This window comes from Pleurodeles waltl, chromosome 6 (genome assembly GCF_031143425.1).
Source record: "Pleurodeles waltl isolate 20211129_DDA chromosome 6, aPleWal1.hap1.20221129, whole genome shotgun sequence".
NCBI classification, from domain to species: Eukaryota; Metazoa; Chordata; class Amphibia; order Caudata; family Salamandridae; genus Pleurodeles; species Pleurodeles waltl.
In genome coordinates this window covers 1,318,144,349-1,318,162,720 of record NC_090445.1, presented here as the reverse complement: position 1 = coordinate 1,318,162,720, position 18,372 = coordinate 1,318,144,349, and positions in this window count along the sequence as shown.

The window sequence follows — 18,372 nt, the reverse complement described above, 5'->3', positions numbered from 1 at the left end:
CCTTATTTATGGAATGGTGTAAGGCGATACAAAGGGTAGGCTAGCATTAAAAAAATGCCATTTGCCAGGTGGGGCTGGTGGTATGGATGAAGGAGGTTTTGCACCAAAAAATGACGGTAGGCAGGTTAGAGTAAAAATAATTACTCTAACCTGCCTAGAGTCATTTTCTGATGCAAAACCATCCATACCACATGATCCTGTCTTACAGGAGTCAAGCCCACCACCCCAATGGCCAGCACAGGGGACTAAGGTCCTCTGGGCATGGCCATTGCACCCAGTGCCATTTAAGGGAGCCCATTTCAGGGCCCCCAATGGCACTTAAAAAAAAAGATTACTTACCTGTACTTACCTATACTTACCTGGGATGGGATTCCCCATCCTCCGCTGCCTCTCTGGTGTGGGTGTCCCTGGGGGCTAGGGAGGGCACCTGTGGGCTTATTCCATGGTGTTCCACCATGGAAATAGGCCCAGAGGTCCCCTAATGCCTGCCCTGACCCAGGTGTTAAACAGTGGTGCAAAGCAAGCTTTGCACTACTTTTTGACCCCTCCTCCCTCCCGTGCATGATTTTTGCACGGAGAATAAATGAGTCACTAGGGCCTTAGAGTTATTTTTTGCCTGGGAGCGCCTACCTTGCATCTCATTGACGCAAGGTAGTTTTCCGCAGGCAAAAAATGACTTTCACTCCAATATTTTGGCGCTAGACATGTCTAGTGCCAAAATGTAAATATTGAGTTAAGTTTGCGCCAGATTTGCGTAAGAAAAAATGACACAAATCCGGTGCAAACAGAGTATAAATATGCCCCTTGATCTCTCTCAGTGCTAAATCATATTGTTCAGCAGTTTGTTCTTTCCAAGTGTTTATGGTGACATGAGAAGTCTGGTATATTTGTAACAAGTTAGTTCACATTTTTCTCTTATTGGTTCCCCTCACGGCTTTTATTCCCTTGGAAACCACAGCATGGACACACGGATTTGCAGGCACCAGGTAAAAATGCCTCCTTCCTCAAGCCAAATTCTGTACCTTGTCAAGTTGAGACCTGAAAAGACTTCAATCCGTTTACATTTTTATGGAAAGTTTAATAAACTAGTTCTAAAAAAGATACAGGAAACTAAAAGCAAATCAAATACTAATGCCAAGATGTACCAAGATTTCTGTGATACAAGGTAAAGTGGAAATCGGGGTTGCAGTACAGAAACAGCAAAACATTGCTCAGCACCGACTATCCTAGAAGTACACATCGATGAAGTCATTGGCCACACTTGAGGTAAAACATTTTTGCCCAATGTGAAACATGATTTAAGACTGACTCCAGATACAGAGGTTAGCAAACGGTGTCTTGTCTGAGATTTGTAGTTAAAACATATCCTCTACTACAAAGTACTACATTCAGTCCATCGCTAATCTTTTTTGACCTGTAATTTTGTAGAAATTACACTATGCGTTGAAACGCACATTTTGTTGTTTGCTCATTGTTTGCACCTGTTTTCACTCGGCACTGTGGCCCTCATTATGAGTGTGGTGGTCTTATGAATGCAAAACTCACGGTAGCGGTCTTTAAAGCTGGTCGCTTTATGGGTCTGGCGGTTTGGCCATAGCCAGACCATCACAACACTGCCAGTACCGCCAGGGCGGTCGGACCTCCGGGCGGGAGTTGAGCACCTCCAGCCCAGCAGCAGCCGTAAGACCACCAGGGGTATTACGAGTCTGCAAACTGCCAGGCTTTCGGTGGCAGTCACCCTGCCACAAAAACCCTGGGAGTAATGCACCCGAAGACAGGAATCCCCATTCCTGTCACCAGCACATGCACCCCCACACGTCCACACACCTGCAAACATCCCCACACCCAACCTTAAATGGGCGGAAATCAGATGGTGAGTCTCAATACAGTAGTCGTTGGACTGCCAACACTGGCACTCTTCTGGTGCCCATGATAATGGCGGTCTTGCAAAAAGACTGCCAAAGTCATAATGAAGGACTGTGCTTTTACACAAAATTAGGTGGTGTTAATTTAGGTAACTCTATTTGATGGGGCTTTGTGCAGAATTTTAGGGGGATTTGCACTGTACTTCCCCCCATAATGCACTGCGCTGTGCGAATTTTAAAAAATTGAACAGCACCGAATTTAATCAAAGTCACACACTGATGATGTTACCGGCTATACACATGCATTAAAATCCTGTTTTGCCTGATGCAAACACTGCGCTATGGTGCAAGACCGAGCCAGTGGTGCCTAGTATGAGATTCCAGCTTCCAGTATAAATCTCAACACAAAGACAAATGCCAGAGGGTGCGCTGCCTAAAATGTGTAATTTCATGGAACTTACATGCTACGTGTGAGGTTATCATTCCATATTCAGAGTTGCACTTGCTTGTGATTAGGTTAATTTGTAATATGGATGTAACACACAGCTAGTGTACCGAAGCCTAGTAGGTCTGGCTTTCTGTGAAATCTAAAGGTTTTTTGAGCATTTACCAGTTCCCTTTGCACATATTAACAGGGGGTGGCACTGCACAATGCAAAGGATTTTTAGCACTGCCTCATGCAAATGTTCAGCACTAAAAAACTTTAGCACCAGAAAGTGCACTGACACTCTTCTTTGCCCTGTTTTTAATCATGAAGCATTGATTGGCATTATAATAGTGCCCATGCAAAATAATGGTCAATCATGTCTTAGTATGCCTTTGAATACACTGGCAGACTGTGGGATCTATTGTCAGTGTTTGTAACTGCTCCGGCTGTAGTTTGCTGAAGCAGCTACTCTCTTATCATAGGCAGACATCAACATAACCACGAAGTTGATCCATTCACTGATATAAAAGAGGATTGGCAAAGTCATTAGGTTTTGTCTATGCAAGATCTATTGGTTTGTCAAAGTTTTTTAGACATGTTACAAAGCAACAAAGACTGCTGTATTTGTAGATACCATCAATAAAAAGGACAGTTTTATTGCCCTACAGTCAATGCCTAATGCAAAACAACCGCCCCAAACATGTAGTAAACACATTGTGTGAGTCTATGGTATCCCTAAGGTTATCATCTCAGACAGAGGTTTCTAAATCCTATCTCATTTTTGGAATGCTTTTACTGGAGGGTTGAATGTTGAGACTAGATTTTCTATTAGTTATCACTCAGAACCAGGTGGGCAGTCAGAAATATGGGCTAATCAAGAACTAGAACAATACTTGAGTTTATTCCTTTTAGATCAAGAAGGAGATTGGCCGTATCTTCTTAGGACAGCAGAATTTGTAACACAATACAAAAAATATTATCACAGGGTATTCTCTGTTCTTCCTAAGCTATGGTAGACACCACAATTCAATAGTCAGTTCCAAGGAAATCACTATCTCAGTGGTAAAATACATTGTTCAACAACTAGTCACAGTACACAAGTCAGCCGCAGAAAATTTAACGCAAGCTAAAGAATGCTATAAGCTTCATGCAGACAAATAGAGGAAACCAGGGCTAATTTTTCAGATTGGGAACAAGGTGTGGTTAAACTGATGTGCATGCCCCCAGATTGATGGAATCTTTCCATAAACAATTTCAAACTAATTCACAGCTGGGAGGTTCTTGCGGAGGTTACTGTCAGGATCCTCAGAAAGAATCAGCTAAAGGTACCCCATGTCATTGGTTCAGTAAGAATTGGAAGGTCAGTAAAACTGAAAGGATTTACCAGTGATACGAAACTCCCCAGCTGGAGCTCAACGTTTCACAAAAGAAATCTTAAAATGGCCATTGTGTGCTTAGGATTCTCACTAGTTGTGTGCTGCCAAATTCTCACAATGGCACAGCTAGAAGGGATACAAGACACACGCAAACCTTTAGACATCGTATCATTGAGGAACATCCTCGGGAAGCGTCTCTGGTTAGCACATGCGTGTTACCTCAGAATAGGGCTTTTAGAGTTAGTCTTGTCATTCAGGGATTTCTCCTAGGTTTGATGTGTTAACGCGTCCTTCTATGTTAGTTTATACACATAGGACTCGTTTTAGGCCAATGAATCTTGTGACCCAGTGGTGAGACACCGTAGGATGAGATAACTGATCAATATGTCAAGCAATATATCAATAATGTCATTGATATTTACCATCACAATGCACTTTACTTTAGACAAAGACATTAATCAAATCGTCGGCGCAACCATGACCTTTCAGCCATGAATAACCACACCTTTTGATAGAATTTTATGAATTTATTCCCTATAGATTACAATCTACGAGCAGATGAGTTAATCTCAGTAACAAGAAGCATAATAGCATAGTCACGATATGGCAACTGTGATAAGATTTCATTAATGCAAGAATCACAAACATAAGAACATAGCACGGCGTGAACATAGATCAGAATACAATGAATATCATATATGTCTCAGTTCAGCACAGTGTAACGTCAGTCATTTGTCTATTTTTCGTCAGTTGAAGTGAATTCCTGTCCTAGCCGCTAATTAGCATCAGCATGTTGGGCTTCATGCAAAAACAATTTAGAACACCAATTTAGAAAACGTCTAACTATGGTCTCTATCAAAATGAGCAGTTGGTACCTAGAAAGGAAAAGCAAACAGACAAATTACAAATTGCATTGTCATAATTACCCTCCAAGGATTAGGTCAGCACACAGGATCAGTCTTCTTCTTCAGGACATCAGTCAAAACGCCATCAGCCTAAACTTTGACAAAGGGCAGAGGACACTTCCCTCATAAGGAGGAGAAGTGGATAGGGGCAGTCTATGGGTGAGGATGGTTTTAATAAGTCTCAAAGTCACCAGAGTGACAGAGTTTCTGGACAAAATCAATAGCATTCCCTACCTAGTTCTCTCGACCCTTCTGTGACATGGATTTTTATCCCTTTTCCGTAATACCTTCCCCCAAAATTCTATTGGACATTTACTATACCCCACTATCTTTAACCTATCAAATCATACATTATGTAATTCTAATTGTCACCCCACGATAATTCATAACATTTTGATTGGTCTTCATAATTGACATCTTCGGAGGTGGCACATCCGGAGATTACTTCACGGGTTGGCACGTCTTCTCGGGTCATGAGTTCCTTTGTCCATGGTTTAAACGTCCTTGTACATTACATTAATCTACATTTAAATCAACTTTGTATATAAACTCATACTAAATCAGCAAGCATGCGGATGAGAACAGAATTTGTACCAATACAATCATCTTCCAAGTTGAAGAAAAAGAACATTTGCAGGGTCATGGCCCTTTGCGAGTCAGCACAATGGAAAACAGAAAAATGCTTTTAATATGAGAGCTAGGCAGCTAAAACCCACAGCTCACACTAACTTAAGGCCTATGAGATTTTAATATAAATGCAACATCGTAAATGTTAATATAAACCATAACATAAACAGTTTTACTCATCATTATTAGTTCACATGTATATATTGGTGGTCACACACATTATAGTCATAATTCAGATGCGCGTTTAAGCAAAATCACTTTTATTGTCGTTTTCTATGCAACATCGTTAAGCATTGATATGAGCATTTCATTCTAATATATGTTATTTAAACTACGCTCTCTCAGTCCCTCCTCTCATGACGCTCGTCATCACACAAACCTTGCCCTTTGACCTTTCATTTTAATTTTTCACCTTGCGCATAATGCGCATTTCAACATCTTGCCCTTTATGTGAACTTTCCCAAATTTCATTGAACATTTTCTCTCTCTCACTTTCTTCATTTCTTCTGGTTCTTTTAGTCCAATTTTTCTTAATTTTGCCATTGATTTTGCATGCCCCCCATAATCCTAATAGACAGGCCAGAACAATCAATAGACCCATTAGAATTTTTGCAAGCACCCCATTCCAAATATTGGTAAACCAGCTCCCTACTCTGGCAATCCCCTTTCCAAATTTCTCCCAGACACCAAGTTCTTTCAAATCCTTCAAATCTGTACTATCTCTAGTTAGGTTAGTAAGCATACCTCTAATCTTTTTACTATTATCCAGAATGAATGAGCTACAATGGCGCTCGTTAAGCATCTTGCAGACCCCTCCACTCTTTGCTAAAAGAATGTCGAAAGCAAGCCGATTTTGAAGAGTCATAGCTCTTTCTGCAGCAAGTTCAGTATCCATCAGGAGTATAGCCCCTGTGAAATTTGTCAGCATGTTATCCACGATATTAGACAACTTTTGAATCTTCATAGAATTCAAGATAACCCCCACTGAAGGAATTATAGCTCCAAATATGTCACCAATGACAGCAGCCACTGATTCTCGTATTTGTCTAGCATGTTGTATTTCAGACATTTTAGGTATTTGTTTTAAGTCATCAATCTGGTAAATCTTTGGGAAAACTATTCCTAAATAACATATCCCATACCATCCCCTAGGGAGACGGTAATAAGCATTTAGCCCACAGATGTAATAGATCCCAAGGATCGCTGGATCCTGTCCATTCAACATAAATGTCCATTTACTCTGAAACAAAAACACATGTCTGCATTCACTCGTTCCCACAAACAAATTGTCCTGCTCAGATTTTGGCCTATATATACAAAGCCTACCTACATGTAATGCATTTATAGCTAGCTTGCCTTGTGTCTTGATTGCAGTGTAAGCATAATCATTTGCATATGTGCGTTTTTCTAATCCTTTTTCTAGTCTTTCTTTCAATGCTTTGCGTCTATCATCAGTGTGATCTAAAAAGCTTTTCTCTACAGGTGATAGTAAGCAAGTCAAATTATTGCGATGTGCATAAGCAGTTCCAAATGTAAGCGTCGGCTCAAAGAATCCTCTAACTATTTTTATATCATGTTCCTTAGCTAACTTATTCAAGAATTCAATCACAGGCACAAATGAAAACACAACATCCAGATTCGAATAAAAGTATTGCACATGCTCTTGGTTATAGAACCTTGTTAGTAGCATACTGCAACTAATCCCATATGTTAGAGGAAGGCTATGGTAAGTGACTCCTTCCTGCACAGATGAAGGAATCTTAGTGCACACATAACAGTCTTTCGCATCCATGGTCTCCACATACTCATTCAGCAAGCGATAGAAGACATTAGTAGAAAGTTCCCCTTTAGAATTAGTTACCTCATGCAGGTGTCTTGCATCTTGCTCAAATCTTTCCCAGGGTGTTAGTGTTGTAGTTTCAGGTTTCAAAGTAGCGTTAATAGTCTCTTTCTCTATCCATGGCATTCCCACAATCACTCCTACAATTATTATTGCACACACAACACCTATTATAAGGCCTAGCCAACCACACACCTTACTTCCCTTATTACTACTTCTATTATAAGCCATGTCTGTATAGAATCAGATAGTAGAATAACAATCAACTTGAGGACGATTTAGAACTTTTCTCTTGTTCTCTGCGTGTATTTACAGCATCTTCACTCACTCCAGGACCCCCTTTTGTCAAATCAGGTTAGCAGCTTGTCATAATCAGGTTTCTCAAAGTCAATCCGGTTCTAATGTCACATTTGGTAATTTATAAAGTCTCTTTATCAGTTTTCAGATTTTCAATTTTAACCAAGTCTTTCATTTGGATTAGTTCAGGTACCGTAGTACTGGCCCGGTACTTCTCGGTCGAAACAGAATGCTAATAATTCTTGTTGCCACTCAGATGTTGTAGCAGACGCCCATTAGGGACCTGTATAACTTCTGTTTGCGACGCTCTTTCTTTTCAGCCTTCGTTCACCTTGTTGTACTCCTTCACTTAGGTCTTCCACTCGGGATGTATTGTTCTCCTCTGTTATTGTTTCACTTGGTGTGTCTCTTATCCTGAAGAGTGGTTTCTCTGGCCAGTTATCACCCTTATGCGTCTTCTTTCGATGTATCTTTTCAGGACGCTGGACAGCACCCTCCTCTTGTGATATGGTGTTTTCACTTGATGGACATGCAGCTGGCTCAGGAGACTCTGGCACGTTCTGATTTCTCTCTATTAATTCTTCTTCTTCTTCTTCTTCTTCTTCTTCTTCTTCTCCTTCTTCTTCTGGGTCTGTACCGGGTTCAAGTTCTAACCCGTATCTGTCAACTTCTGGGAGAACCTCTCCTTGATTTAGTTCTACTGCTGCCTCTACTGAGATAGGCGCTCTGTCACCTCTCTCGAACTCATTCACTGTTTGAGGGACGAGGCTATTCTCACTGGGTCCTCCGGCAGTCTCAGTTCCTTCAGCTGTTTCCTGAAGCTGTTGTGCCGGAAACATTCAAGTTCCTCTTCAACCAGACACGTTACCTTTTTTGTGTGACTGGCATGTATCCAGTTTGGAACTCCTGCACACTTTACAGCGGTAGTAGTTGTCAGGATTACTTGATACGGACCTTTCCAACGTTGCTCCAGACACGACATTCTCACATGCTTCTTGACAACCACCACGTCACCAGCTTGTAGGGTGTGGCCTGGATCTCCAATCGGTGGCAATGTGTTAGCTTCCACCTGGTGAGAGAAAGAGCGAATCACATCAGCCAAACCTTTGCAGTAGTCCAACACCATATCATCTGTAATATTCACTAGAGCATTTGCAGGTACTGCTGGCAACCTCATAGCTCTACCCATGAGGATCTTGTGGGGGGATAATCCTGTTTTCTTGTCAGGGGTGTTTCTCATTGACATCAGCACTAAGGGTAATGCATCTGGCCATTTCATATTGGTGGCTGCACACATTTTTGCTATTCTCGATTTCAAAGTACCATTCATTTTCTCCACTAGTCCTGATGCTTCGGGCGGTAGCTACAATGCAGCTTTTGTTCGATGTCAAGTGCGGCACACAGGAGTTTAATCACCTCATTGTCGAAGTGTCTGCCCCTATCTGACTCTATAGAGACCGGAAACCCGAACCTTGGTATTAGTTCCCTAATTTGCAATTTGCAATTTTGCAACTGTAAGACTGTCATTCCTACGTGTGGGGTACGCTTCAATCCAGTGACTGAAAACACACACAATCACCAACACATATTTCAATCCTCCACAAACAGGCATTTCAATGAAGTCCATTTGCATCTTGCTGAATGGACCGCCAGCTCTCCCAGTGTGGCTCAAAGTTACCACAGTTCCTTTTCCAGCATTCATCTGTTGACAGATGATGCACCTGTGACAGGTAACCTCTGCGGCATGTCTGAATTTTGGGTTGAACCAATCGATTTTAAATGACCTGATCATTGCATCTCTCCCAAGGTGAGCCTGTCAGTGGTATAGCCTGGCAAATTGAGATAGAAGGCTATTTGGCAAGACTAATTTTCCTTCCTCTGAGACCCACAAATCATCAGCCCTCTGTACACATTGCATTCTCTGCCAGGAACGTTTTACCTCTTTGCTTGCACGACTTTGTAATGTTTTTAACTCATCTAGTGTGTCAATCACCCGTAATGCAAGGTTCAAACATGTGTCATTGTCAGTTTGCGGTAACAATTCCCACTGTTCCTTGAACGATATACAGTTCAATGCACAAAACCTTGCGACTTGATCTGCATAACCGTTTCCCATGGACACAAAGTCTTGCGACTTAACATGAGCATTGCATTTCACCACGGCAATTTCAAGGGGTAACTGAATTGCATGTAACAAATCCTTTATTTGTTCACCATTTTTCACAGGAGAACCAGAAGAGGTCATGAAACCTCTCTGTGACCAAAGTTGGGCAAAATCATGTACAATTCCGAATCCGTATCTGCTGTCAGTATAGATAGTGACTCTCAAATTCACACCCGGGTGGCATGCCTTGGTAAGGGCAATTAATTCTGCCACTTGTGCGGAAAACACTTTCTCGAGCCAGGAAGCTTCAATGATACCAGCTATGGTACATACCGCATATCCAGCTTTCAGTGTTCCAACAGAATCTCTTAAACAGGACCCATCGACAAACATGATACAGTCATTTTCTTTTAACTGTGTGTCCTGAATATCTGGACGTGGTTTGGTACATAGCTCGGTTACCACAAGACAGTCATGTTCAAACTCTTCCTCATTGTTGATTTCAGTGTTTTCAACAGGAAGTAAAGTTGCCGGGTTCAATACAGTACATCGCTTTAAAGAGACATTTGGTGACCCCAATATGATTGTCTCATACTTGGTGAGACAAGCATTTGTCATGTGCTGAGTTTTAGTTCGAGTCAACAAAATTTCAACTGAATGCGGAACCATTACTGTTAGGGGGTATCCCATGACTATGCCTTCACACTGCGTAAGGCTCTGACCAACTACTGCAACTGCGTGCAAACAACCCGGTAAGGCTGCTGCGACGGGGTCCAAGGTAGCTGAAAAATATGCTACAGGGCGATTTGCACCTCCATGGACCTGTGCCAAAACAGACAAAGAACAGGCATCACGTTCATGACAAAACAGTAGGAAAGCCTTTGTATAGTCAGGCATATCCAACGTTGGTGCCCTGCACATGCATTCTCTCAATTCCATAAATGACTCAAGCTCTTCTTTGGACAAAGCTATGGTATATGGCTCATCCTTGATCTCCTTTCCTGTCAGTCTTATCAAGGGTTTTGAGATGATTGAGAAGTTGGGTATCCACTGGCGACAGTAGCCCACCATTCCCAAAAACATCCTGACATCTCTTTTTGTCGTCGGGGGGTTCATTTGTAAAATGGCTGTTATTCTTTCTTTTGATATTCTTCTGGACCCTCTTTCGATTAGATGCCCTAGGTATTTCACCTCTTTCTGACAGTATTGCAGTTTCTTAGGCGACACCTTGTGTCCGTTCTTTCCCAAGTGATTCAGAAAGGCAATGGTATTGTATTTACAGTTGTCCCTAGTTTTGGATGCAATTAGCAAATCATCAATGTACTGTACTAAAGTCGAGTTAAAAGGCAGCACTAGGGATTCCAAATCCTTTTTCAGTATCTGGTTAAAGATGGACGGTGATTCAGAAAACCCTTGTGGAATTCTGCACCAACTGTACACCTTATCCAGGAATTTGAAACTGAACAAAAATTGCCTGTCCTCATGAAGAGGTATTGAAAAGAAAGCCTGTGACAAGTCTATAACTGTGAACCATTCAGCATCACAGGGAACCTGAAACATGATCACTGCTGGATTAGGCACTACGGGGCAACATTTTACCACAATCTCGTTTATTTTTCTCAAATCCTGCACAATTCGAACCTTTCCACAGGGCTTCTCTAAACCCATTATGGGAGAGTTACACGGACTGCTCAAAACCTCTTTCAGGACTCCCTGTCTTAGAAAATCTGCAATTATCTGTAACACCTCGATGAGGACATCTTGTGCCATATGATATTGCGGCACCTGAGGAAACACCGCATTCGGCTTTACCTGGACTCTAACTGGTTCTACGCCTTTTATTAGTCCCACCTCCTTTCCTGTTAGATCCCACACTTTCTCTGTCACAGTTCCTTGTAACTCAACAGGTAGATCAATCATGGTAAGCATCGGGAACAAGGTAATTAAAGGGTAATCCTCATTTGTTGTTCCTGTCTCTTCCTCTAAAAACTGACCTTCGTCTCCTTCATCGTCACTATTTGTCTGTACTTCGATTCCGTCATTGGAACAGGTAATCGAGCATTTTGTCTTACACAGTAAGTCCCTTCCCAGTAGGGATACTGGACTTGAATCACAGACTACAAACCTGTGTAGTCTCTGAAAGTTGCCGATCTCAACCTGCACTGGATCAGTAATCGGGTTTGTTAGATATTGGTTTGCTACTCCGACTACCCTTATGGTATGCCCGAAAGTGGTAATTTTGGAACCTCCGCACTCCTGACTGTAGAGCGTGTAGCTCCGGTGTCAACCAGAAACAAGACTTTGTAGCCCATCACCTTTCCTTCCACATATGGACCCCTCTTATCCACCTCTAAGGATGCTGCAAGCCTGCACTCTTCGCTGTCTGAGCTATCATCTGACCACTCTCCATTCATGCCATTTTCACCTCGCAATGGAAACTGTTGTACTGTATTATTTTGACTCATTACCTGGCCTGTGACCTGTTGAGGAAGCATCACCTGTTGCTGTCTCATCGGAGCCATTGGTAATTGCATTTGCTGTCTAGGTACCACGGGAATCTGCTGTTGTACCGGTTGCATTTGTGCTGGCTGTAAACGAGGCATTTGCATCTGCTGCATGGGCTGTACCCCTTGCATTTGTACCAGATTGTTCTGAAAATTCAGGTTTTGATGTCTTATTTTTGGGCCACTTACATTTTGCAATGTACCAATGTTAGCACTTTGCTGAACAACACCATCCTGCACCATATTTGGGCACTCCCGTTTCCAGTGCCCCATTCCCCCGCACGCGAGACATGGTGACATCCTTATTGCCCCTTGCACGTCGTTTTGAACCACAACGGTATTCTGATCTGGACTGTGATTCACAAACCCTCGGCCTCGGCCTCGACCTCTCGGCTGTGTCTGAAACACCCCATTCATTTGCGGTTGCTGCTGTATCATCTGTTGAACTCCATTTCCCTGTATTCCTGCCTGTGCAGCCCTTATATGCATCACCATCACTTTCTCTTTCAGCTTTTTCTGCTTCAGTTCAATCTCATCACTACAGTATTTTGCATACTGCAATACCTCATCAATCGGTTTCGCTTGCCAACAAATCAAATGATTCTTAATCATCTGGCTAAGTTCTGGTCTCAGCCCTTCGACGAATCTAAACACAAGATGATTCATGTCTTTCGGTTCAATAGTCTCAGTACCACTGTAGTGTTTGAATGCCTTTAGTAATCTCTCATAGTAAGCGTGTATTAACTCTTTGACCTCTTGAGAGGTCCGGTTGATTTTCTGCCAGTCTGTCACCTTCGGCGACACCTTCTGTTTCAAAAACTCAATCACTTTATGATAATATTTCATCACCTCTTCCGAGGGCGCCCCGGTCACCTTATCCCTTGCCGGCACCTTCGTCGGCCAATCTACTCCTCTCTTGCACTCAAGCCACAAATCAGGCAGAACAATGATTTCAAACAAGGTATTCAAGTCTTCCCAAAGACATTTTGCAAGTTTCACAAACCTGTCTGTCTGCTGATACCACTCGATCGGCTTCTCCCTCAATCTAGGATAATCATTAGTAAAAGATAGGATGTCTCCTCTGGACCATGGTACATGAACTAAGACACCACCAGCTGTTTCTCTCATGGGTAATATTTTTACTGCTTCCAGATCGGGTGAGGCCTTGGCTCGATTAGACCCTGGACTGTCACCCTTTTCCTTATCTCTTTTCTTTGCCCACCTGCCTTCCCATTTTTCCAATGCACCCCAAACTTGCGCACTTTGCAGCAATTCCTTCAAATGTGCCTTCATTCCCGCAGACCTCATGTGCTCAAAATCTTTGGAGTCAAAATCCAACCTGTAACTTCTTTTCAGGTGTTTAGTATTTCCGATATCAATATTGTATTTATCTGCCAGGTTCGCTAATCTCTGATGCACCTTGCCTACTTCTTTGGTAACTTTGGGGCATAGGAATCTTAATTCTGCTTCCTTGTATGACTCCAATCTATTTACTCCCATCATACCTTCCACTAATTCAGCAGCTTCTGCACCTAACCTTACAAAGTTTAGGTACTCATCTTGCCTTTCTTTTTCTGGTTCAACTGTAGTCACTGCGGCCTTTTGTGAAGTATAAGGGGCATATTTATACTCCGTTTGCGCCGAATTAGCGTCGTTTTTTTCGACGCAAATTCGGCGCAAAACTAACGCCATATTTATACTTTGGCGCTAGACGCGTCTAGCGCCAAAGTATGAGGAAAGAGCGTCATTTTTTAGCGTGAACGCCTTCCTTGCGTTAATGAGATGCAAGGTAGGCGTTCCTGTCCAAAAACAGACGCACATAGCGGTGCGTGGTATTTATGCTCCAGGGCAAAAATCACTCCCGCGCGGCAGGCGGCGCAAAAAAATGGCGCAAAGCACGAATAGCGTGAAATTTTAACGCCTGGGTCAGGGCAGGCGTTAAAATGGGGCAAACACACCTGTACTTAATCAGAACACACAGAACAAACAACAGAGCAGCAGAGCAGCAACAGGGAGACATGGAGGTGCTTTTTCTTCAATGTGCACATAGACGCAGAGCCCTGCAGCAACAACAGCAGCCACAACAACAACAGCAGGGACCCCAAAGACAGCGCAGCAGGCAGGAGAGGATATTCCGCCCACGAACAACCCTGCATGGCCTCAGGAAACGAGACATCATCCAGAGGTACCGGTTGAACTGGCAGGCCATTCAGCAGCTGCTGACAAATATTGAACAGCAATTGGCCCCCACTTTAGTGACTCCACGCACTATCCCAACCGAAACAAAGCTGCTTGCCGTACTTCACCTGCTGGCAAGTGGCTCGTTTCAGACAACTGGTGCCCTGGTTGGTGGAATCTCACAACCATCTTTCTCCGCATTCCTGCCTAAAGTACTGGATGCCATCATTGGACTGACACCCCGCCACATCTGCTTCCCTAACACAGTGCAGAAGCAGCAGGAAACTAAACAGGGGTTCTACGCCATCAGTGGCTTTCCGCACGTCCTTGGTGCAATCGACTGCACACACGTACGCCTTGTGCCACCTGCTGCGAGTGAACACCTCTACCGCAACAGGAAGCACACACATTCCATCAACGTGCAGGCCATAGTCGATCACCAAGGACTGATCAGCAACATTGTGGCTAAATATCCTGGGAGTGTACATGACGTATTCATCTTCCGTCACTCCACCATCAACCAACACTTCCAGGATGGACGGTATGGCAATGGACTACTTGTTGGTAGGGACAAAAATCTACTTATATACTCACTGCACAGAAACCCTCTAGGATAAACAACACATACACCACAATAGCAACACCTAGCCAGGAACACACTGAGGTACTCACATCACTAGCCATGTGTCACAAGTCACCATTGAACCTCTCACACATTTGAATTTACTCCACAGCTTAGTGTGAAGACATTCATGACTGTGGTTGCCTAAATGTCACCTTGCAAATTGGAAGTCTCACAATAACCTGTACACTAATACAATGCATAACTTTTAAGGGATGGGATGGCCTGGCTATGTTCATATGAACGTTTCTAATACCCTTTCATGTTTCAACTCTGCATGGAACTATCATCACACCCCCAGTGAGGACACACGGACACCTGTGTCACAAGTCACAATGCAAGGGAGGGCACACTGTACTTGAGAAACCAATACATCCTGCTGACAAACAGTTAGACAACAAACACTTGCTCAGCCAAGGAAAAAAAACAATGCCAAAGTTTCCACCAACAACCATAGGTTGTCACATTAGTACACAAAATAGTCACAGACAACACAACACAACTACTGCCATCAAAGATACATACAACAGTGCCTCCTACATCTAATTGATACCATTCTGTGTTTCTCTTTCAGCTGATCAGGGGTATGGCATCCAGCCTTGGCTAATGACACCATATGGGAACCCAAATACTGCTGCTGAGCGGGCATACAATGACGCCCACAAGAGGACACGCAGCATTGTGGAGAGGACCTTTGGGATCCTAAAGTCAAGGTTCCGCTGCCTTGACATCACTGGCGGAAGCCTACTATACTCCCCAGAGATGGTCTGCAAAATCATACTCACTTGTGCCATATTACACAATATTTGTGTACAAAGGAACATTCCCCTCCTTGAACCGGACCCAGACATGCCTGAGGATGATGATGAGGAGGATGCTGGCCTGCAACAGGAGGGGGAACAACCTAACACCGCAGCAGGAGTGCGTAGGCGCCAACAGCTTGTGAACAATTTTTTTACTTAAGTTATTATAATCACTTGTATTCCACACTTGTAAATAAAAACAGATAACAAACACCACATCATGCTTTGGCCTATTCATTTCTGACCACCTTTAGTTTGAAATAGCTGAAGATGAATGTCGTCTCATTGATCAAGAATGCCATTAAAATTCATCACACCAAAAATAAACATCACAGCTGTATGCACAGAGGGTAGGATGTGACATGCTACATTACCATACACAGAGCCCAATAAGAGTACAAATGTGACAATTACACATGCCGGATCCAAACAACTGAAACAGTCTCTCATCCAGCCCAAAATTGGAGATCATTTGAAAGTCACATCACACGTGTTCAGAGACAGGGTGGGACCATCCATGTGTACGTGAACATGTCATCAATGGCTTCTCTCAAGTGTATGATGTGAGCAATACACAATTGCAACAACATCAGCTGCCACTAACTCAGGAGGAGACCTTGAAGTTACAGTGACAACATACACACAGACAGGTCATACTGGATCCACATTCCCACACACATGTACACATATGTCATACAACCAACCTAATATTTGAAAGTAGACCATCACAGTTGTGTCCCAGTTTGAACCTAGCAGGAAGATTGTAACATGACACTAAACCAGTTTATGCAGAAAGGGACACAGACAAGCAAAACAATCTTCGCATTATCACATCGTGAACGCTGAGAGACTTGCAAACTTAGGGGGTCATTCTGACCCTGGCGGTAATTACCGCCATGGCGGAGGTCGGCGGTAGCACCGCCAACAGGCTGGCGGTGCACCGATGGGCATTCTGACCGCGGCGGTTCGGCCGCGGCCAGAAACGGGAAGTCGGCAGTGTACCGCCGACTTCCCGCTGCCCTTGAGAATCCGCCATGGCGGCGGAGCGCGCTCCGCCGCCATGGGGATTCTGACACCCCCTACCGCCATCCTGTTCCTGGCGGGTCTCCCGCCAGGAACAGGATGGCGGTAGGGGGTGCCGCGGGGCCCCCATAAGAGGGCCCCACAAAGAATTTCAGTGTCTGCTTTGCAGACACTGAAATTCGCGACGGGTGCAACTGCACCCGTCGCACCTTCCCACTCCGCCGGCTCCATTCTGAGCCGGCGTCCTCGTGGGAAGGGTGTTTCCCGCTGGGCTGGCGGGCGGACTTTCGGCGGTCGCCCGTCAGCCCAGTGGGAAAGCCAGAATGACCGCCGCGGTCTTTCGGCGGGAACCGCTTGGTGGGCGGCGACCGCCGACTGGCGCGGTCAGAATGACCCCCTTAGTCATATGAAAATGGTATGCAACTTAGCTCCAAATCATCATTACTGCAAACGTCAAATGGGCTAATGAGATGAATGAATGGTCAACAGTCATTCATACCATATGGCCTTACATTCGCCCGCTGCTGCAGGTTTGCCAGGATATGATAAAAATACTCCATGGATACAGTAGCTATTCTGGATGGTCAAATCCTAGGGTGCTGGGGGCCTAACTCCACCTCTACCACCCCCAAAACATACAAGAATCATGTACTTGTGAACTAAACACATGCATAAGGCACATGTGTGGCCTCCATGTCACAAGTCCTACACAAATATGAAACACAAAATCATAATGGGACATGGTCAGCCCCATAAAAACTGAAAGTGACTCTCCCACTCCCTGTTAGGACTACAGATAAAAGCATCCCCATCATAAAGGTGGGGACATTTTGGAGATGGAATACATAATGGTATAAAAAACATCATTTCAAAATAGCCATCAGCAATTACACCAAATATGTTGTCAAATATGGTCAATACATTAGTTAACGTATCCCAAACATCACAGTGTGAAGGCCGTCTATACATAAAAGTACGGACATTTGTCATATACAAACACAAATGTGTCTCACATCGCACCGTTTGACCATGACAAATCACCTTTCCAAAGCTAAACACATGAAGACATTTGGATAAATTTGCTCCATATTCTACGCATACAGCATGGCCGTCATAATTTGTTCACGTACATGAGTGCACACAATGCAGAGTCAGATACAAATGTATCCAAAAGTGTCTTGATATTTCACCTTCAAATTATTATTTACATCCACAATATTTTTGACTCTGCATCATGTGCACTACTGTACGTGTAAAAAAAACGACGCCCATGATGTATGCTTGGTGAAATTGACGCTACATGCACAATATATTGGTCATTTCATGTACAGTATTAATTATTAATATTCATATCACATTTTTTCACTCCGCACCATGTGCACCACTGTACGTGTAAAAAAAACGACGCTCATGATGTATGCGTGGTGAAATTGACGCTACATGCACAATATATTGGTCATTTCATGTACAGTATTATTATTCATATTTTTTCACTCCGCATCATGTGCACTGTAATGCGTCATAAAAAATTGACGCACAACTGTGTATGCGTGAAAATATGACGCATAACGGGAAGATAAAAACGGCGGCCATTTTATGCAGGAAGTGATGTAATAGGATATCCTGTTTACAAAATCTGTACTGGGAGGTAACTTTCACTTTCACTTTGCAGTCTCAGATTTCTCTAGACTGTGTGGTTGTGTGAAAGGTGTTGTCCTGTGTTTTACTGCTCTAGTGTCCTGTGTGCCTTGTATTTTGTCTTAGTGTCAATCTATTATTGTTGCATCACATTGTCTCAGTC